Genomic DNA, 17,522 nt, shown 5'->3' on the forward strand with positions numbered 1-17,522 from the left:
CGGCCAAATTTGACCTGTAGGCCTTTTTGTCGTCTCTAGCCGACTTACGGCATTCCTGACGCAGCGATTTATATGCAGCGGACTTTTTGCTGGATATCTCCTTGTTCATTGCAGAGAATTTTAGTGTTTTCTCAGAGATCCATTTTTTGGCTTTTCGTTTTACAACTCCGAGGATGTTTGTTTCGGTTTCCTTCACGTGGCCTTTGAACTTCCTCTATTTTCTCTCTATCTTAGAAGCGGGATATCCTGATCGGTGGCGGAAAGGGATGATCCTCCGGTGATTTGAGTGTTCTAGATAAAATTGTTAGCAAAACAAGTGGATTTATAGGGTTTTCAAGAATTTCAGCGGTTTTCAAGAATTTCAGCAGTTTCAGGGTGCAAGAATAGGTTTGAAAATCAATGTTAATACTTTTAATGATGTTTAAGCATCATTTACGTGGTAGTTTTTTTTTTTTTTTTAGTCAAGCTATTTTATGCAGTGAAGATATAAAAACTAGAATAAACAGAAGCGCAAGATGTTTTTTTTTGCAGTTCAAAAAAAGTTTTAAAAAAAGGAAGATTAGTCTGAAAGCTAAAATTAGAATATTAGAAGCCACGATAATGATAGTGGTCAAGTATAGTTCTGAAACTGGGGCACCTCAAAAGTCTAAATACTAAATGCTAAAATTTGCTGAATATTTTCTAGAAGAATTGTTTCTAGGTACTTGTTTGACTGACCACGTACTGAACGAAAAATACGGTTTGATCCCACTTCCTAGCCCTAAGCTGAAAGAAAGGTTAAAATTGCTGCTTTTGCTAGGTTATGTTTTGTGAATTTTTCAAAAATTGAAAAATTTTGCTATCAATGTGGTGGGGAGAAAAAAAAAAGAATTTAAACGAAGTTGAAACTACGTTAGTAGGGATAAAGAGTGTAGCTTTGAACAGATTGGGATGGAGGAGGAGCATGCGTAACTATGCTTGTCTCAGGCAGCTTGATGATCCAATACTAGCATAACTTATGCTATTTTGTTACCGTGCTTTAAGATTAATTATGCCTGGGTGATTTGTGCAGAGATTTGCGGGCATATTTCGCTATGGAAATAAGAAAGGAGTTATGTTACATGGTGTAAATTCAGAGGAGACTGAAAAATGCTGTAACCTGTAGTCTTGGCAAGACTGTTTTTTTATAGGTTTTTATGCCCACAAGTATTCCACAAATTCCCATAAGTGGGAAAAGAAGATAACTACATTTTCGAAGCAAACCAGAAAATCTAAGTGTATTGAGAACACAATAAGGCATGGGAAAATAAATTAAACCCACAAGTTGAGGATTGAGTATTAAAGCGATTATGTCTCAAGGCTCAGTTTTACAACATTGATACAAAGCGCCTTTTTTCCTATTTTCACTATAGGGCTACAATTTATACTCTTTAAATACCAGTTTATATCATAAAATTTTAGATTTCGGACAGTTGAGATCAGTATTAGTGAATCCATTCATTGCTCATGCTCGTTCATTGATTTTATTCATCATTAGTTCCAGATATAGATGGCGTTAATTCGTTATAAACTGACCGATCTTCACGTCTTCTACAATTAGCCTACTGTATTCTCCGAAACTTCCTCTAGTTTTACACTGCATTTGAAGTAACTTCTAGAACTTTAGAGAAAGATGCACCAAGATTCTTGCTCGTATCAGTCTTAATGTCTAAGTACTACTTATCTTCTTAACAGAAGAAGTGTATCACGGGGCCTTAGGCGAGTAAATGTGAGATATGGTGTCGAGAGCAGGGTTGCCACCAGACCAAAGAAATTCGTAAAGTCGAAGCTCTTAAAAACGTATCTGTTTCGCAGCTTTTGATAGGAAAGTCTCTTTTCAAGGTAGGGGGCCTTTATTTCACTATCAAGAATAGCACTTAAAAGAGGGGGGGGGGTGTTGCCTGTATAATTTGAAAACTATGTGTTTATGTAATCTCACTAAAAAGCCTTCCTCCAAATTTCAAAAGGTAGCTTTTTTGTATCCTAATTAAAAAATTTGAAAACCACCCCTCTACCTTTCTAGATATTAATGAATTGGAACCTTTTTTTGCTTTTGCAGACAAATAACTATGCAATAGAAAAAAATCGGGTTGATTCTGATGCAATTTTGGCCTTTTTATCGAGAAATATTGAATGACACTGTTTTTACGCCAGAAAAATGAAAATAAATAATTAAATTTATTTTTTTCACCTTAAAAATAAAAAATCCTCGAAATTGCCCTCGAAATCATGTCGAGGATTGAAACAAATTACGTGTATATTATGACTTGACTTACTTGACTTGACTTAAGGCTCCTGCCGAGGGTTCGTCGCATAGAATGATGAGACCAGGCACCTCCAGGTTGCCATATCGCTTGCCAGGCTCGCAGCTTCTTCCACCGTTGAGAAATTCAACATTTTTGCCTTTCCACCTAGTGGGGGGAGGGGCGTCCTCTGGGTCGCTTCCATCCGTGCAGGGTGGGGTCGAAGTCGAATGCGACCCGTGCTGGGGCGTCGCGTGACATGCAAAGGAGATGGCCGTACCACCGAACAGTACGCTGGGCGAGCTGCGTGGAAAATGGAATTTGTGCCGTACGTGACAGGAGGGTCTGGTTGCTATCGAAGCCAGTCCAGTGAAGTCCTCAATTCTTCGGAGATGTTTAGTCTCTGCGACATCGACGGTGCTGAGGATAGATCTTGCAGCTGGCCACGTCTCCGCTCCATACAACAGTACGGTGCTGACTGACGCATTGTAAATGCGCATTTTAATAAGCGGCTAAAGTTTGGCTTTCACCAGATGCTGCTAAGCCTCCCAAAGAGTACCGACGATTTGGCTATTCGATATGTAAGCTCTTTTATGATCAAGCCATCCTTCGACAGAATCGATGCCAGGTAAGTGAAGTCTTCAACCAAATCTACTCTGTTGCTTCCGATGTTGACTTCCTTTACAGTAGAACGGGACGATGACTTTTTCAAAAAGTGAGCAATATTTCTCGGGTAGACCCGTAGTTCTTAGTATCAGCCAAACTGAACGAATATCAACAGAACCGAAGGCAGCCTTAAAGTCCATGAATACGATGTACGCGTTTCGGGGGAACTCTCCTGTGTTGTCGATAAATTGGTGTATAATGAAATTTTGCTCCGTCGTCGACCTACCGGGCATGAACCCGGCTTGCTGGACTCTTCTCTTTCTACGCAAAAAGGTGAAATACCTGTCCAGGAGTGACATGGTGAAGAATTTACCAGGAACGGAGAGAAGCGTGATCCCAAGATAGTTGGAGCAGATTTGACGGCTGCCCTTACGTTTCGAGAGCGGCAATATGATGCCAGCACGCCAGTCGTTCGATACGCTTTCCATCGTTCATACAGCTGAGAATATTAGCTGGAGCCACAGAATCATCCCTGCAACCCTGTACTTGAGGAGTTCTGCGGAGATACCATAGACACCAGGGGCTCGATTTTTATTTATTCGTTTTACAGCATTTCGGATATCAGAGGTGGTAAACGGTTGCGATACGAGGTCGGACGTAGCCTCGGGTATGGCCATGGCTGCTTGAATCAGATCTGGGTCGGGATGAGTAACTGCCTCAGTGTTCAGAAGCGTTGAGAAGTGACTGCTCAAGCCAGAGAGCTGGCCAGCATCGTCATCCAGAATGCTGCCATAAGCAGACAAAACACGGCTCACGGTGAAAGTCTTCCCTTCCGTCAGCTCACGGAGGTGTTTGTAGAGGGAGCACATGTCTCCTTTCCTTGAAGCATCTTCAAGATCTCTGGCTTTCTTGTCAACAAAGGTCTTCTTATCTCTGTGCAGTCGGCTATTGCGCAGGCTATTGAGTCGTCTTTACTCTGGGATATACTTTGCTAAGGGGGCCTTCCGGCACAGCTCGATCACGGACAAAGTCTCCTAGGATATCTAGGATTTGTTCTTGTGTCTGCTGCGGCCAATGGTATTCTCAGCAGAATCGAGTATATTATCTTTGAAAGACTTCCATGCTACTTCACGGTCGTCTAGAACTTGGAGGCAGCTAAACCGGTTAGATTTATCAAGAGCATACTTCTGTTGCATCTCAAATGTAGCCAGACTAATCTGATCGAACTTGGGAGGCCGTCCTTCTTGTCGTTGCGCTCTCTGGCGTAGCCTCAGCATGGCGACTACTATCCTATGGTCTGTGTTTCTAAGCTCGGCTGACCTATAAGTCCGACAATTTGTTATTGACAAGCGCCAGCGTCCCGAGATCATAACATAATCGATCATCTTCTTTGTCTGACCGTCATTACTATACCAAGTAAGTAAGTAAGTAAATTTATTTACTTATAGGGTACTCCACCTAATAGCTACTGGTAGCAACCAAACTTTCATATTCTTGTAGAAGTCTCTTACCTCCCTTCACACTCCCTTTTGTATTTTTTTAAAGCAGTCATTTAATGTTCTGTAAGATCCGTCTCTGCTTTAAATTTAAAAAAATAATTAACTTTTTGGCATCCCTGCTTTTAATAAAAAATCAAGATATTGTCATTTAAATATGATACTTCCCTAACCCCCCCGCATGCTTATATTTGAGTCAGGAAGGGGGGGGGTCTGTAATTTGTTTTTCCCGGGTACCACCAACCTTAGGAACGGCTCTGCAGAGCTCAAGAATATTTTTACAACAAGAAAAACAAAGACTGTATGAGCTCAGAAAAAAAGAAAAATACATGGAATAATAAGGTTATTAGTTGATTTCCATGTTTAAATTATCAATTAGGAATGGTAAAATCTGATCACCAGCATCAGCTAATACTGGGTTTTGTAACTGACTGTATATCAGTATTAGTGAAGTATTATTCTAAATGGGCCTTAAGTAGTGAGCCTAAGTGTTCTGGGGGGGGGGTATTTTCCGCGGTGGGTATTTTCTAAAATTTCCAGATACCTCGCTATTCTTCTGTAATTTTTAGTGGCCATACCTAGAAGGAATTGTTTTCTGACTTCAAACTATCCAAATACTTTACCACCACCCCCTAATGTGCAAAAATTTCACCCCCAAATTATACATATCCCATCTATACTGTTCCTTCTCTTTGTCTTGTCTTTGTCTTTGTCTTCTCTTTGTTTTATATTACAAGCGTTAACGACTTAGTCTTCTTAGCATTAATTTTTAAACAGATCACAGTTTTGTATTGTTAAACAAAAAATAAGAGTCGTGAGAAAGTCAAACTTTTGCGTAAAGAGCGAGGCGTCGAGGAGGGGACAGCCCCTTTCATATACGAAATAATTTCTGTTCGTTTTAAGTTTTAAAGTCGTTCCTTACTTTCAGTTAAAAAAACTTATTTTTTTAATTTAATTTTTGAACGTTTTTGAATTGATGCAGGTTTTGGTTTTGGCTCACCGTACATGAATAATTAAAACAAAATTTGTACATTAATTTCTCTTTTATTTGGTTAAATGGCTTTCTCGAAACTTGTTTAGTTTTATTTACGAACGTTTTTATTAGTAATAAATATACGTAACTTACGAATTAACTTACGTAACGAACTTCTATGTTCATATATTTTTAATACGAATATTAGAGGGCTCTCCTACTAGTCAATACCTCGCTCTTTAAGCTAAAGTTCGAATTTTGTTCCAATTCCTTAAAAATGACCCCTTAATCATAAAGGCCGTTATTTAGAATAAATAGCTCTTATGAAATTACTAAAAAATATTTGGCTTAAAGAGCGAGGTACTGACTAGGGGGTGAACCCAATCATGCACGTAATATTCTCTGTTCGTTTTAAGTTTTGATGAGACTCCTTATTTTCAGTTGGAAAACTTGTTTTTTTATATTTAATTTCTGATCTTTTTTTAAAATAATGCTGTGAAATCTGGCGCCCCCTTCATAGCAATGTCCCTTCCCCCATGAAAACTTTCTTCATGGAAAGATCCCCCCACATAACCCCCAACCCACCCACCCCCCTACTACCAGAAAAAAAACCTGAAAACGTCTGTATACTTCCTAATAACCCAATACTATATGTTAACATTGGGCAAAGTTCATAACTTTGAGCCCTCCCCCCGGGGACGTTGGGGGATTAAGTCATTCTAAAGGACATATTTATCATATGTTCAACCATGCTGAACAAAATGGCTATCTCAAAATTTTGATCTGGTGGCTTTGGGAAAAAAATGAGCGTGGGAGGGGGCCTAGTTGCCCTCCATTTTTTTGTCCCTTAAAAAGGGCACTAGAACTTTTAATTTCCGATTTAATGAGTCCTCCTACGATATTCTAGGACCACTGGGTTGATACGATCACCCCTGGGGAAAAGAAGAAGAAAAAAAAAAGATCAACAAATAAACACGCATCCGTGATCTTTCTTCTGGCAAAAAATGCAAAATTCCACATTTTTGTAGATAGGAGCTTGAAAACTCTAAAATAGGGTTTTCTGATACGCTTAATATGATAGTGTGATTTTCATCAAGGTTCTATAACTCTTAGGGGGCCTTTTGCCCTTTGTTTGAAAATCAGCCAAATTATCTCAATTCAATTCAATTTTGTTCGAATAAAAACATAACACAAACATCAATAACAATAAAGATCCTAGAAGATAACTTTTTAAGGACCAAAAGAAAAAAAAAATTAAAGTAACACTGAAAAAAAAATTATAGAAGAATAAAACATGGCTAATAGTAGAAAGGGGGGTGTTACTCCGACGAGAACCACGTGGTTTATGGTTTTCTCAGTGAGAATGAAAAAACAGGAATTTTCTCACATGGAAAAACAGGACTTTTCTCACATTTATGTCTGTTTTCATGGATGACTATGTGTGTTGTTCAATTTATTTGATGTTTTTCAGGGATGGTTATGGATGATTTATGGTTTTTGTCAGTGAGAATTTGAAAAACAGGAACTGTGTCTCATTCTTGTCTGTTTTTATTGCGTGTTATGTATATTGTTTGATTTATTTAATGTTTGTCATGTCTGTTTTAAGGATGATCCAGAAATATTACTTGTGATTTTTGTTCAATTCCGATTTCGTGACTTTAATGGAAAAACTTATATTATGTATTTAATTATCAGCCAATCAGAGGGCTGGTTACATATTAGCGGCGGAGGGAATATAAAGAAAGGATTTTTGCTATAGTTTTATTAGTCTGTGAATAGAATTCAAAGGAGTGAGAAGAAGAACAGTTTGACTTTACTCATTTGGATATATATTTGTGTGTTGATGATGAGTGGAATGTTTACCCTATTAGAAGTTGATAGTGGAGTTGCTGGTAAGAGTACAATAGCACCTATCATTGCGGTGGAAATCACGAAAGGTTCACGTCTTTGTTTGGAATGGGATGCAGTTTGTGCAAGATTGGTAATATGCTTGAGCAAATTTAAAATGGAAGATCCATTTTGTTTCGCTGCTCTAATGAATATAGCACATGTGAATAGACTTCAATGTGCTTTATGTGCATTAACGAAACATATCGACGGCGATTAACAGTATCACTGATTGTACATGCGCTATATTATTGGCGCTGTTGTAATTATTGAATAAAATTCTCTAGGAATCAAAAATGCTTCCTTTCTTTTCTGGTTAGAACTAGAGAATCGGGCGCAGTCTAGAGTCAGCAGTCGGAGTGAAAGGACTGAAAAATGAAGAAATTTGAGAAAGAGAGAATTAGATCAAATCTAGTGTTTATGGAAAAACATTTGATTTTGGATGATGATTTTCTCGAGTTATCTCTTAAACGCAGGATATTCTCTTGTCAGGGAACAATTGACAATATAATGAGGTGTGATTCTCCCCCATTGGACTATTGTATGAAACTTTTAAAATGTGATTCAAATGCTTATAGTCAATTTATTGATATATTAATTGAAACAAAGCAGAATCATACTGTGGATATGATTTTGAAAGCATCTTCAATGGATTCAATGTAGATGGTCCTCCCCATCATTTGAATGAGGAAGCGTCACAGAGTTACTCCTCTCTCCCATTTTCCTATCTTTGAATTTATCGAATGACGAGGATCAGTTTAAATTTAGCTCTGAGTGAGTTGACATCGGAAACTGAAAAATGTTCTATATATGTCCATTGTGCATGTACACTCTTGGCAGTTGGAATCAATGTGAGACTTGTACAATTATTGATGACTATAGTGAAAAGTGTAAATTATGTAATCCTTGTAAATTACATAGAGGCTATGCAGTACAAATTAAAGGATGTAATTCATGTCTTGAGGAGGTGTCTGACTCGCATTCTGGAGGGCACCTGTGCTCCAATTGTCACTTTGATAAATGTGATCAGTGGGAGAATACTTACCCCGCTATGATTGGAAAGAATCCCAAACGTGATTTTAGTTTATTTCTACGAGATTGATATCGTCGCGGATTTAAATTATTCTGGGAAGAGGAATCTGGTCTACGATTCAACTGTTGGGGTAACAAGACAATTTGGTTTCTACGTCATCGTTGTGAAGACACCACCTACTATGACTATAAACCAAGTGATTTTTATTTGGCAGTTACAGAATGTGATTCACCATTTGAAAACATTGTATGTGATATTGCCTCAAATAGACAGATTGAAACTCGTGAATTTCATAATATGAATGCAAATAGTATCATTGACTATACAAAGAGATATGACAAGAGTGAAGTTACATTGTACTGTAGAAAATGTGACCCTGACTTTGCAGTCAATCAAGATCAATATACAGTGAATCCAAATGATTTACCAGCATTAGTGGTTCACGACAGTTACCTATACGTCGAAGATGAAGAAATCTAAAAGTGTAGATTTAAAGACATTGTTGTATATATATATGTATTTCATTAATAAAGCAATTCACATGCATTTTTTAAGTCCATTACTCTTAGGCACTAAAATCGGTGGCAGCTTTGTCTGAGGTAGTATTTCCAACTAGAAATTCATTCAGAAATGTATTGTCAACATAGCTGTGGAGAAACTGCATGTAAGTATATCTATAACATCGGAACACAAAATATAGTAGTGCATGGAAGCCGCAGCTTTTAGTCGTTAGATCCTGCACCCTCTTCCGATTTTGAATACTAGTTTTCCCACTGCTCTCAATATAGTGTGTAGAATGTATAGGGTAGACCAAGAGGATCAAAAAATTCAATCGTCTTCATTGTTTGAAAGATGCATAGCCAATGACCCGTCAGCACAGTCGACGGACTGCTATTAACAATTATCCAGGTATTGTTGACACTTTGGATTTTTCCAAGATAGTCCGAGGGAAGACAATAGGATTTGTACTGAGACATGTAGGGGTCCATATTTAAATACATTGATTATTTGACTGGTGTTCATGGCGCCAAGTCTAGTAGAACACTGCCTTCGGGAGTGATTTCCCAATAGTTTTCATATTGATTGAGTGAGATTAGTGCAATACTCTCAGCCAATGGGTCGCAAAATGTACACTCTAAACGCACACTCCCCGTTCGTACTATACTCATATCCTGTGTGCCAGACAAATCCAGTACAATGATACCATGTGTTTTAGCAAACATATCTTCGGTTATACCATTTTCAAATCGTTGAGAGTCATGATCTAGGGTTTGCATGGTCAACTCGTACAATGTTCTATAGGATTTATCAAAAGATAGATTGTAGAGTGAGATACCGTCTACTTTACACACAAGAGATGAAAGTCCAAAAATCTCGAATTTATGTGGGCATTCAGTCCATGAGCCTATTGCACTGGCGCTTTTTACAAATGCCAACGCAAGTTTTGACGGGATTTCACCATTGATAAAGGATGAATCGGTGAAGGTGCGTGAGCCCATTGCAATATGACGCTGATTGGTGATTGTATGAGGAACAAGTAGTTTAATATTGTTGCCATTGGCTCTCAGTTTTTCCACGGCCAAAGCAACAGAACTCATGACCTGTTGTTTACGTACATGAAGTATTGCTGAGGTGAGGGAGAGACTTAAATCAGGATTGGCAGCAAGTTACTTTCTCAATATTAAATTGGAGGGTGCAAGCGTTAGTTTTATAACCACTTTAACATTGGGCGGAAACCATTGGGGTAAATTCAATATTTCATGATATATTCTTCCAACTAGATGTAGTTCACTAGTTGTAGCATTTTTAAGTGCATCGGTACTATCAGTATTAGTAATATATTCATAACCAGTGTAGGCGTCTCTCAATCCCTTGTACGACTTGGGTGTCATCAGCATGAATTGCATAAAGCTCGTATAATTTTAGAGATTGTTGCTTGTGCTCACCAGCGTGCCATTGATATAGACACTAATTTGACGAAATAAATTATGTAATATACAATTTTCATAGGATATTCCATCGCCCTAAATTGGCAATGTATTATTGGATTTCTGGACTTTCATTTTCACATATATAAATGTTGACTACATGTCCATAAAGTAGTCTTCATTGGAATAAATTTGAAAGTGGATATTATCAGAGAGGGGTTGTAGTGGATAAAATTGTTCATAGTATCCACGCTTGACACTCACATCAACATTTTCAGCATTGAATAGATTCAATGAGGCGGTGATTGAAGGTTGAGAATCCTTATGCGGTAGATAGGACATTTTAAGAGAAGGAATCTAGTTTCAATCTGACAATTCTATTCTTCCTTGGACTTCTGTTTACAGCATGTGTCGGCTTTTTCCTTCTTTTCTTTGACAAGAGGGATGATGTCTTTCGTTTCCGACCTGTGTGGAGACTGATGAGTGATGCATTGTTTCTTGACCTTTTTAAGCCTTTACCATTTTGTTTTAATCTCTCGCCAAGGGTTCGCGCACTGGACTTAAGATTTTCCAAAGCACTTTTTTTAAAATCCTTGCCAGAGCCCCAATCGTACAGTGTAGAGGATGCAAAATCTGTCGCAGCCGGTACAAGATATTTTCTAGCCAGTGGTAGTGAAGAGCGAAACAGCTTAGCAAACCAACTGCCCAGACCATAGCCAGACATTGACGAGCGACCTTTGTAATAGTCCATTCCATTGCCCTGTTGTCTCGGGCCAAGAGCATTAACATAGCAGTCAATATCAGGACAAGTGAATACCACTTTTTTATTAGACATCTCGCTTTTGAAGGATGGGTCAAAAATGGCATGTAATCACAGCCAAACCTTTTGAAATTGCAATGGGATCACCCAATTCGGCTCTTAGTGTTAACTGACAGAGTTCCGAATAGCAAGTGTTTACGGGAATATACTGAAGATGCTTTATATTGTAGTGGTGAATATGTTATTGATTGGTTTTTCATTCAAGAACTCGTAGGAGTGGAACATTTGAATTACCAACCCGAGATGTTTCCACAAATGAAGCGTAGAGAAATATACAGGTGTTCATGGAGAAGGCAGGCGGATAGTCAGCAAAAATGAAATTAGTGTTTCCGGCACTTTAACCATTGATTATATTGAGCTTAAAGCCAAGAACATCCTTTAGATTATCTTTGAGAATAACCTTTTCACTGGCAATAGGTGTACTAATGTAGATCTTGCCCTCCTCCTTTGAATAGTTGAAATGAAAATCTCCTTTTTTACGAGCGGAAATTCTTTTATTAATAGAACGACATAAATCATTCATACAGGTGAGTTCCTCGTAGGGTAATTCAACATATGGATAATCCATCCAATTGATTTTTTGAATTTGTTCTTGATCACCTGTTGGTGGCGGCGGCCAATCATATGGTCTAATTTTTATTTCATATTTACGATCCTTTCTCAGGATGTCATAGGTATTTTTGAGAATACAGTCGACAAGAGCTACTTCATACTTTCCGTCGTCGAATTTGAAGGTGGGGGAGAGTTTCGTCCAAAAATCACTTGTTCTATTTAAATCATTGTAGAGAGGATCAGAAACATTGGACATGAAAGTCACATAGAAATCATTGGGTATTGTCAATATCTTCAGCACTGACCCAAAAATCAAAATCTGAGTTATATCCTAGCCAGCGAACAAGCAACTGTCTCTTGCCATGGCGTGTACGACTCCTTAATATCTTTTTAATTTGATAAATTTCACTAGTGTTTCCAACGTGTTGCTGATCATATTCATAAGCACCACCGATAATCACGTCATCTTTGTTGTCTCGTAATCGATAGGTCTTGTGTTTGGAGTCTAGGATTTTGGAAACTTTAAAAAGTTTTATGCTCCATAAATAATTCCCTTTTTCAAAAATATTGGTGGTTCTATTAATTCGAACAGTATCACCAACATTGAATTTCTTCTTCACATTTTTTTTTTCTCTTTTTCACCATTGGAGTATTGCTTTAGAAAAGCATCAAATGTATTTTAATTGTAGTGAACATCCCGAGGGCTTGAGTTGGACAGAGATCGATGGGGTCGATGGTTGTATATCTGCATGATTTTATTTAAATCATGAATAAAAGCCGATGTATTTTTCAGGGTACAATATCTTGAAATTAATAGACGAATCGTTCTTATTAATCGTTCAGCCAATGCAGCCTTTATCGGGCTGTGACTATGATAAAGTATTGTATTATATTTCAAAAGAACCTTTTGCACATGGGGATTAACAAATTCACTGCCACGATCTGATTGAATTTTTCTATACGAATCCTGTTCTAGAATACTTTCAATGGCCAGAGCAACTTCAACACCTTTCTTTGACTGTATTTGAATGGCATATGCGAAGCGACTAAACACACCGATTGCCACCAAAATATATTTTTATGGGACTGTGTCACGTTCTTGAAGTGCGTCTAAAGTTAAAAGATCCGTTTGCATTATATGCAGAGGGAAAAAGGCTTTAGTTTGTCGATATTGTTTACTGCGAAGCCTGTGATTCCGATGCAGTGTGTAACTCGGTTCATTTTCTAGATACTCTTTTGCTTTTTTCAATGTGGTGGTGCCGGAGACAGCTTTGGAAAGCGTTTTAGGAGAACTTAAACTTCCCACCTCACCAATATTTTCATAGATACCTTTCAGAACTTCATCCATTTTGAGCGTAAACACGTAGTGTAATTTCCACTCCCCTTTTGCACACTGGAGAGCGAATCAATTCGTCTTCGCTTTTGACTAGCAGCCACTGGTGTTGTAAAATCAATGACGCTGCTAGTATCTTCAAATATTGAATCTTCTTCTTTTTTAAATGGTGTTGGAGGAGGAGGACTATATTCTCTTAGTTTCTTTAGAATTTGCTTATTGCCAATAAGACTTTTGGGAAAGTTTGATACACACAGAAAGGTGTATAGATTATTGTCAAAGGATAAAAGCCCTTTACGATTCGTCACCATATCACAAATTAAATCAACTAGATTATAGCTCTTTCCCTGAATTATAACTCGTTTCCCTGCGTTCTCGACTTGAACTTGATCATCAGTTTCCAGCATGAGACAGGAGACTACCCGTTTATTCTGTTCACGATAGTTAAGGGGTGCTATGTTTCCAATGGTCAATACGCTTAAAATCAAGTCATTCTCCTATGATTGCAGTGCTGCTGAATCATGCGGAGAGGTTAAAGGTTTAGGATGATCTGTGGCGGCGGGTTTCTCACGATCTGGTGTATGTTTTTCCACACGTCGCAATGCATCTTGAAGTAAAAGCATTTTTTTGTCATCGGCAATATTCTCTTCATTAATGACTTTGCTAAGATCGTCTTCAAAATGTTCGACGGGCGAGAGGACAAGTTCAAATGGTGTCAATTTATAGGGTTTTGCCATTCTCTAGAGAAAACTGTTTACAAGTCCTGCAATTATTGGCAGTAAAAGTGTGAAAAAGCTACCGCCTGCTTGAAGGAGCCGTTTTTTTTTAAATTTTGTCTCTTGTTTTTACAATCCAAGGCACGTACAGTGGAACGATGTTGCTTTGTCTGTTGTCTAACACCTTCTGGTAGTCGAACTTTGCCCTTAGTTAAATTTAAAAAAAGTTCAGATATTAGAATAATGAATCATTGTCGACACCCTGTTTAAGTATGGCCTTCCCAATCAATGGTTTTGAAGTGTTTAAATTGAAAGACATAGGCCATTTTTTATGTAGTTTCTTTAATGTCTTGATGGTAACTAATATCCTTTTATCCTTTTCACTGTAATATATACTGTAAATTCATAGTCGAAAATGCTGATGATTCCACTAAAGTCCTCGGGCGTGCTCTGATTAAGATCCAGCAAAATGTAACCGTAGGGCTTGCTAGTCGCCTGAGTGTACGCTGACAACAGAAATTTTGGAGCGCCGGGGTTTATCTGCTTATTGAGAGTTATGAGTGAGCTAGAATCACGAACAACTCGATAGATAATATAGACGGTGCAATTCAAAGCAAGGGTTCGCATACATTTGCTCTGATGAAACAGATTGTGTAGAACCAAGGTAACGGAAATGTGTTCATGGTGGGAGCGAACAGTGAACAGTTGTAGCATTTCCTGCGAGAACTGTTCAATGGATTCAGCCAAATCATCAATAATCAGCCACGAGTTCGGTTCAATACTATTGAAAACATCAAGTCCCCGTATGAATTGTATTGGTATGGTTGTGGCAATAGCTTTTATTTTATCATAGGACTCCTGCCAAATACTATAGCAATAGTAGATTTTTTTCGGCTTCTCCAAAAACATTTTATCGCAATTTTGAATTATTCTAGTTAAGAGTGTTGTTTTCCCTGACATTGAGGGCCCACACAGAAACGATATGAAGGGTGTTTTAAATTGATACATCCTGTTGACAACAGTTGGTCTACAACTAACTGTAAATCATACGTGTCCAATGAATAAGAAGCAATAATTTTCCCATTGATGAATCTGTTTAACAAAAACAAAAACAATATTTCATGGCAACATTTATTACAACAATGCATGAAAACAAATATTTGTACAACATGAACTGCAACGATAAAAATAATAACACTTGTTCAACAAGAACAGTTGACAAAATTTCATGGTGGTCAACATGAAAACTCTATTTGTTCAACATGATTCAATCGGCAATTATAACACTACTATAAAAAAAAACACTTTTGTCCAGCATCAGCAATTTTTTTCTTTAAAAACACTTGTCGGTACAAACACTTGTCGTTCAATATTTTAAAGCAATTACTGTCAAATTAAGAACATTTCTATACAAAAAAAAAACACTTATCTATACAACAACAAAAACACAGAAAACACTTGGAAATAGACACTCGGAACAATAGCACAGTTGAACTTGATTACAGTGAATTTATAGGTGGGGGGTCCCCCCCCCGGGGACCGTGGGGCCGAAGGCCAGCCGGCCGCGGGCGGGACCCCCCACCCCCCTGGGCGGCCGCGGGAAGGGCCCCCCTCCCACCCCCGGGAACCGCGGGGGCGAAATCCTGGGCGGCCGCGGGAAGGGCCCCCCCCTCCCACCCCCGGGAGAGCGGCGGTGGAAAAAAAAAACACTACACAATAGTTGTCCGGTCACTGCGACGGCTGCTACAGGTTAGTGGTTAGTTAAGGTTGGGTTAGGTTAGGATAGTGGTTGGGTTAGTGATGGTGGTTAGATGAACAGTTGAGTTAAGGTGGTTAGATTGGGTCAGGTTAGTTAATTTATGAACAGGTTGGTGGTGTTGGTTAGTGGTTGGTTGGGACTAGGTTAATTTATCCAGACCAAGTTGATTGCGATAGTCTATGCATTCAACTCGGTCTGAAATACGGTAGTGGCCGTGGGGTAGGACAGTCACACCATTCGCGAGCACATAGACTTTGTCGGATATACACGACATTGCATTCTTCTCCACTCTCACAGTATAATTTCTATACTGTAGAGAGCGAATTGCGAGCACTTGTGCTCTCGGCACTAGGCTACTTTCTACACAGTCTCTGTACACGCTCATGTTGAAATTGCTCTTTACAAAATGTGTAGGCACCCCTTTACACGCCTTCTTTTCATCTCCACTATGAGTTTCCACGCAATAAACTTTGGGACCCGGGAACACCCCCCTGGATATCAAATCTCTCCCCGTCTCTGATTTTAACTTTAATAATTGTTTTGGGGCTTGACGTTTCACCAACTCGGGGTAGAGATGGATTTCGGTTGGTGTAATCCATCCGCGAGCTGATATGTTCCCCCTTTTCTAAATCACCCAATAAATTCAATTCAGTCCCATTTACCTTTAGAATCCGAGATTCCGTATCACAAGAACAAACTTGAGCATCCTCCTCCCGGGGCCATTGAACCTGGGACACTTGTTAAAAGAACGATAACAGGAGCTTTTTTGAAATTTCTAGTACTTACCTACTACCTGCTATATTCTTCATCAGTCCTACAATTTACTTTCGCCGGTGTAGAAGAACCATGCGGGCCTCTATGCTCGTGAATGATGTAAAATTGAGATCGGCACTAATTCGCGCACACTCTAGAGGGTCAGTCACGACGTCGCAGCGAGATCTATTACGAACGCTTTCACACATTTTGCCAAACGCTGAATTTAGAATGAGCTTATACATTTCCTTCTCCACCTTTGAATTTGCCCTAGAGTGTTTATCGACAAAGGTGTCGATAAACGTTTTCAAATATGGTCGCTGATTGAACTGCAGGACCCTGTGTATTTTGGTGATCTTGAAACCGTTGCTCATCATCCAGTGCAAAAGCACGTGGTGAACAACGATAGTCTCCTTAGGGTCCAAATCAGCAATCAGTTTCTGTTTAGAGGGAGTCCAGTGCATACCCATATCCTCAACCAATGATCGATTGTAGGGGCTCAGAGAGCCCCTGCTCACGGGTCGATTGATACAGGGAAAAACAAAATTTTTGACTGTGTCGTGAAGCGCCAGCGCAATGTGACCGTCAACTTCAAAGAACCATCCTTGTGACCCATTGTCCACGACGGTGGTAATGTTGGGGAACTCACAAGTATTCTCAAGCCATTGATAGTTCCCACACGGCAAAGAGTAGTGAGACATTGCCGAGGGATACAATGAGTTCATGTCCAAGAACACTGCATTTGACTTTGCACCGGTGCTGCTATTTTGTCCGCTCGGATCAATTGACAAGACGCGATCCCCATGAAAACATTACCCTCCCGTCATTAAACTCTCTACACAAAGGTGTTGATCTACGTCGGTGATTAGACCTACTTCCTTCCTGATAATTTTTAAAATCAAATCCATCACTAAATGTGGCGTGGAAAAATAGTAGCCTATATCTAACCCGAACTATGTATAGATTTGGTCTTTATTCTTACAGACTATATCCAACAGAGTTAAAACGTCACTGGTCAAGTACAGTCTAAAATAATCCCACCTATTTTTACAATCCTCCTTGGACCACACCTTCTTGGCAAACTCATACTCCTCGGCTGTGCATTCACTGTTGGTCAGTGAATTGTAAAAAGCTTCAATTGGAGGTAGTTTCACCTCACTTAAGCGTGCGCCAGAACAGTAATAGTCGTACGCATATATACCTTTGCAGGTCAACAGATCATACATTTCACCGTCTGGAAAGTGCTGTTTAACCAAGGGAAAGCTATCAAAATTGTCGCTTTTTTGCACTTGAATCAATTGACTCAATGCCTTGGGAAAAAAAACTAAAGGAATCTAAAAATCTGATTTTATTCCAGCACCTATGCCCATTATCCACTGCCTGCCATTTCAGTTCGAGAAGCAAC

Source organism: Artemia sp. Qi Xiang Cuo, chromosome 21 (genome assembly GCF_049724085.1).
Source record: "Artemia sp. Qi Xiang Cuo chromosome 21, ASM4972408v1, whole genome shotgun sequence".
NCBI lineage: Eukaryota > Metazoa > Arthropoda > Branchiopoda > Anostraca > Artemiidae > Artemia > Artemia sp. Qi Xiang Cuo.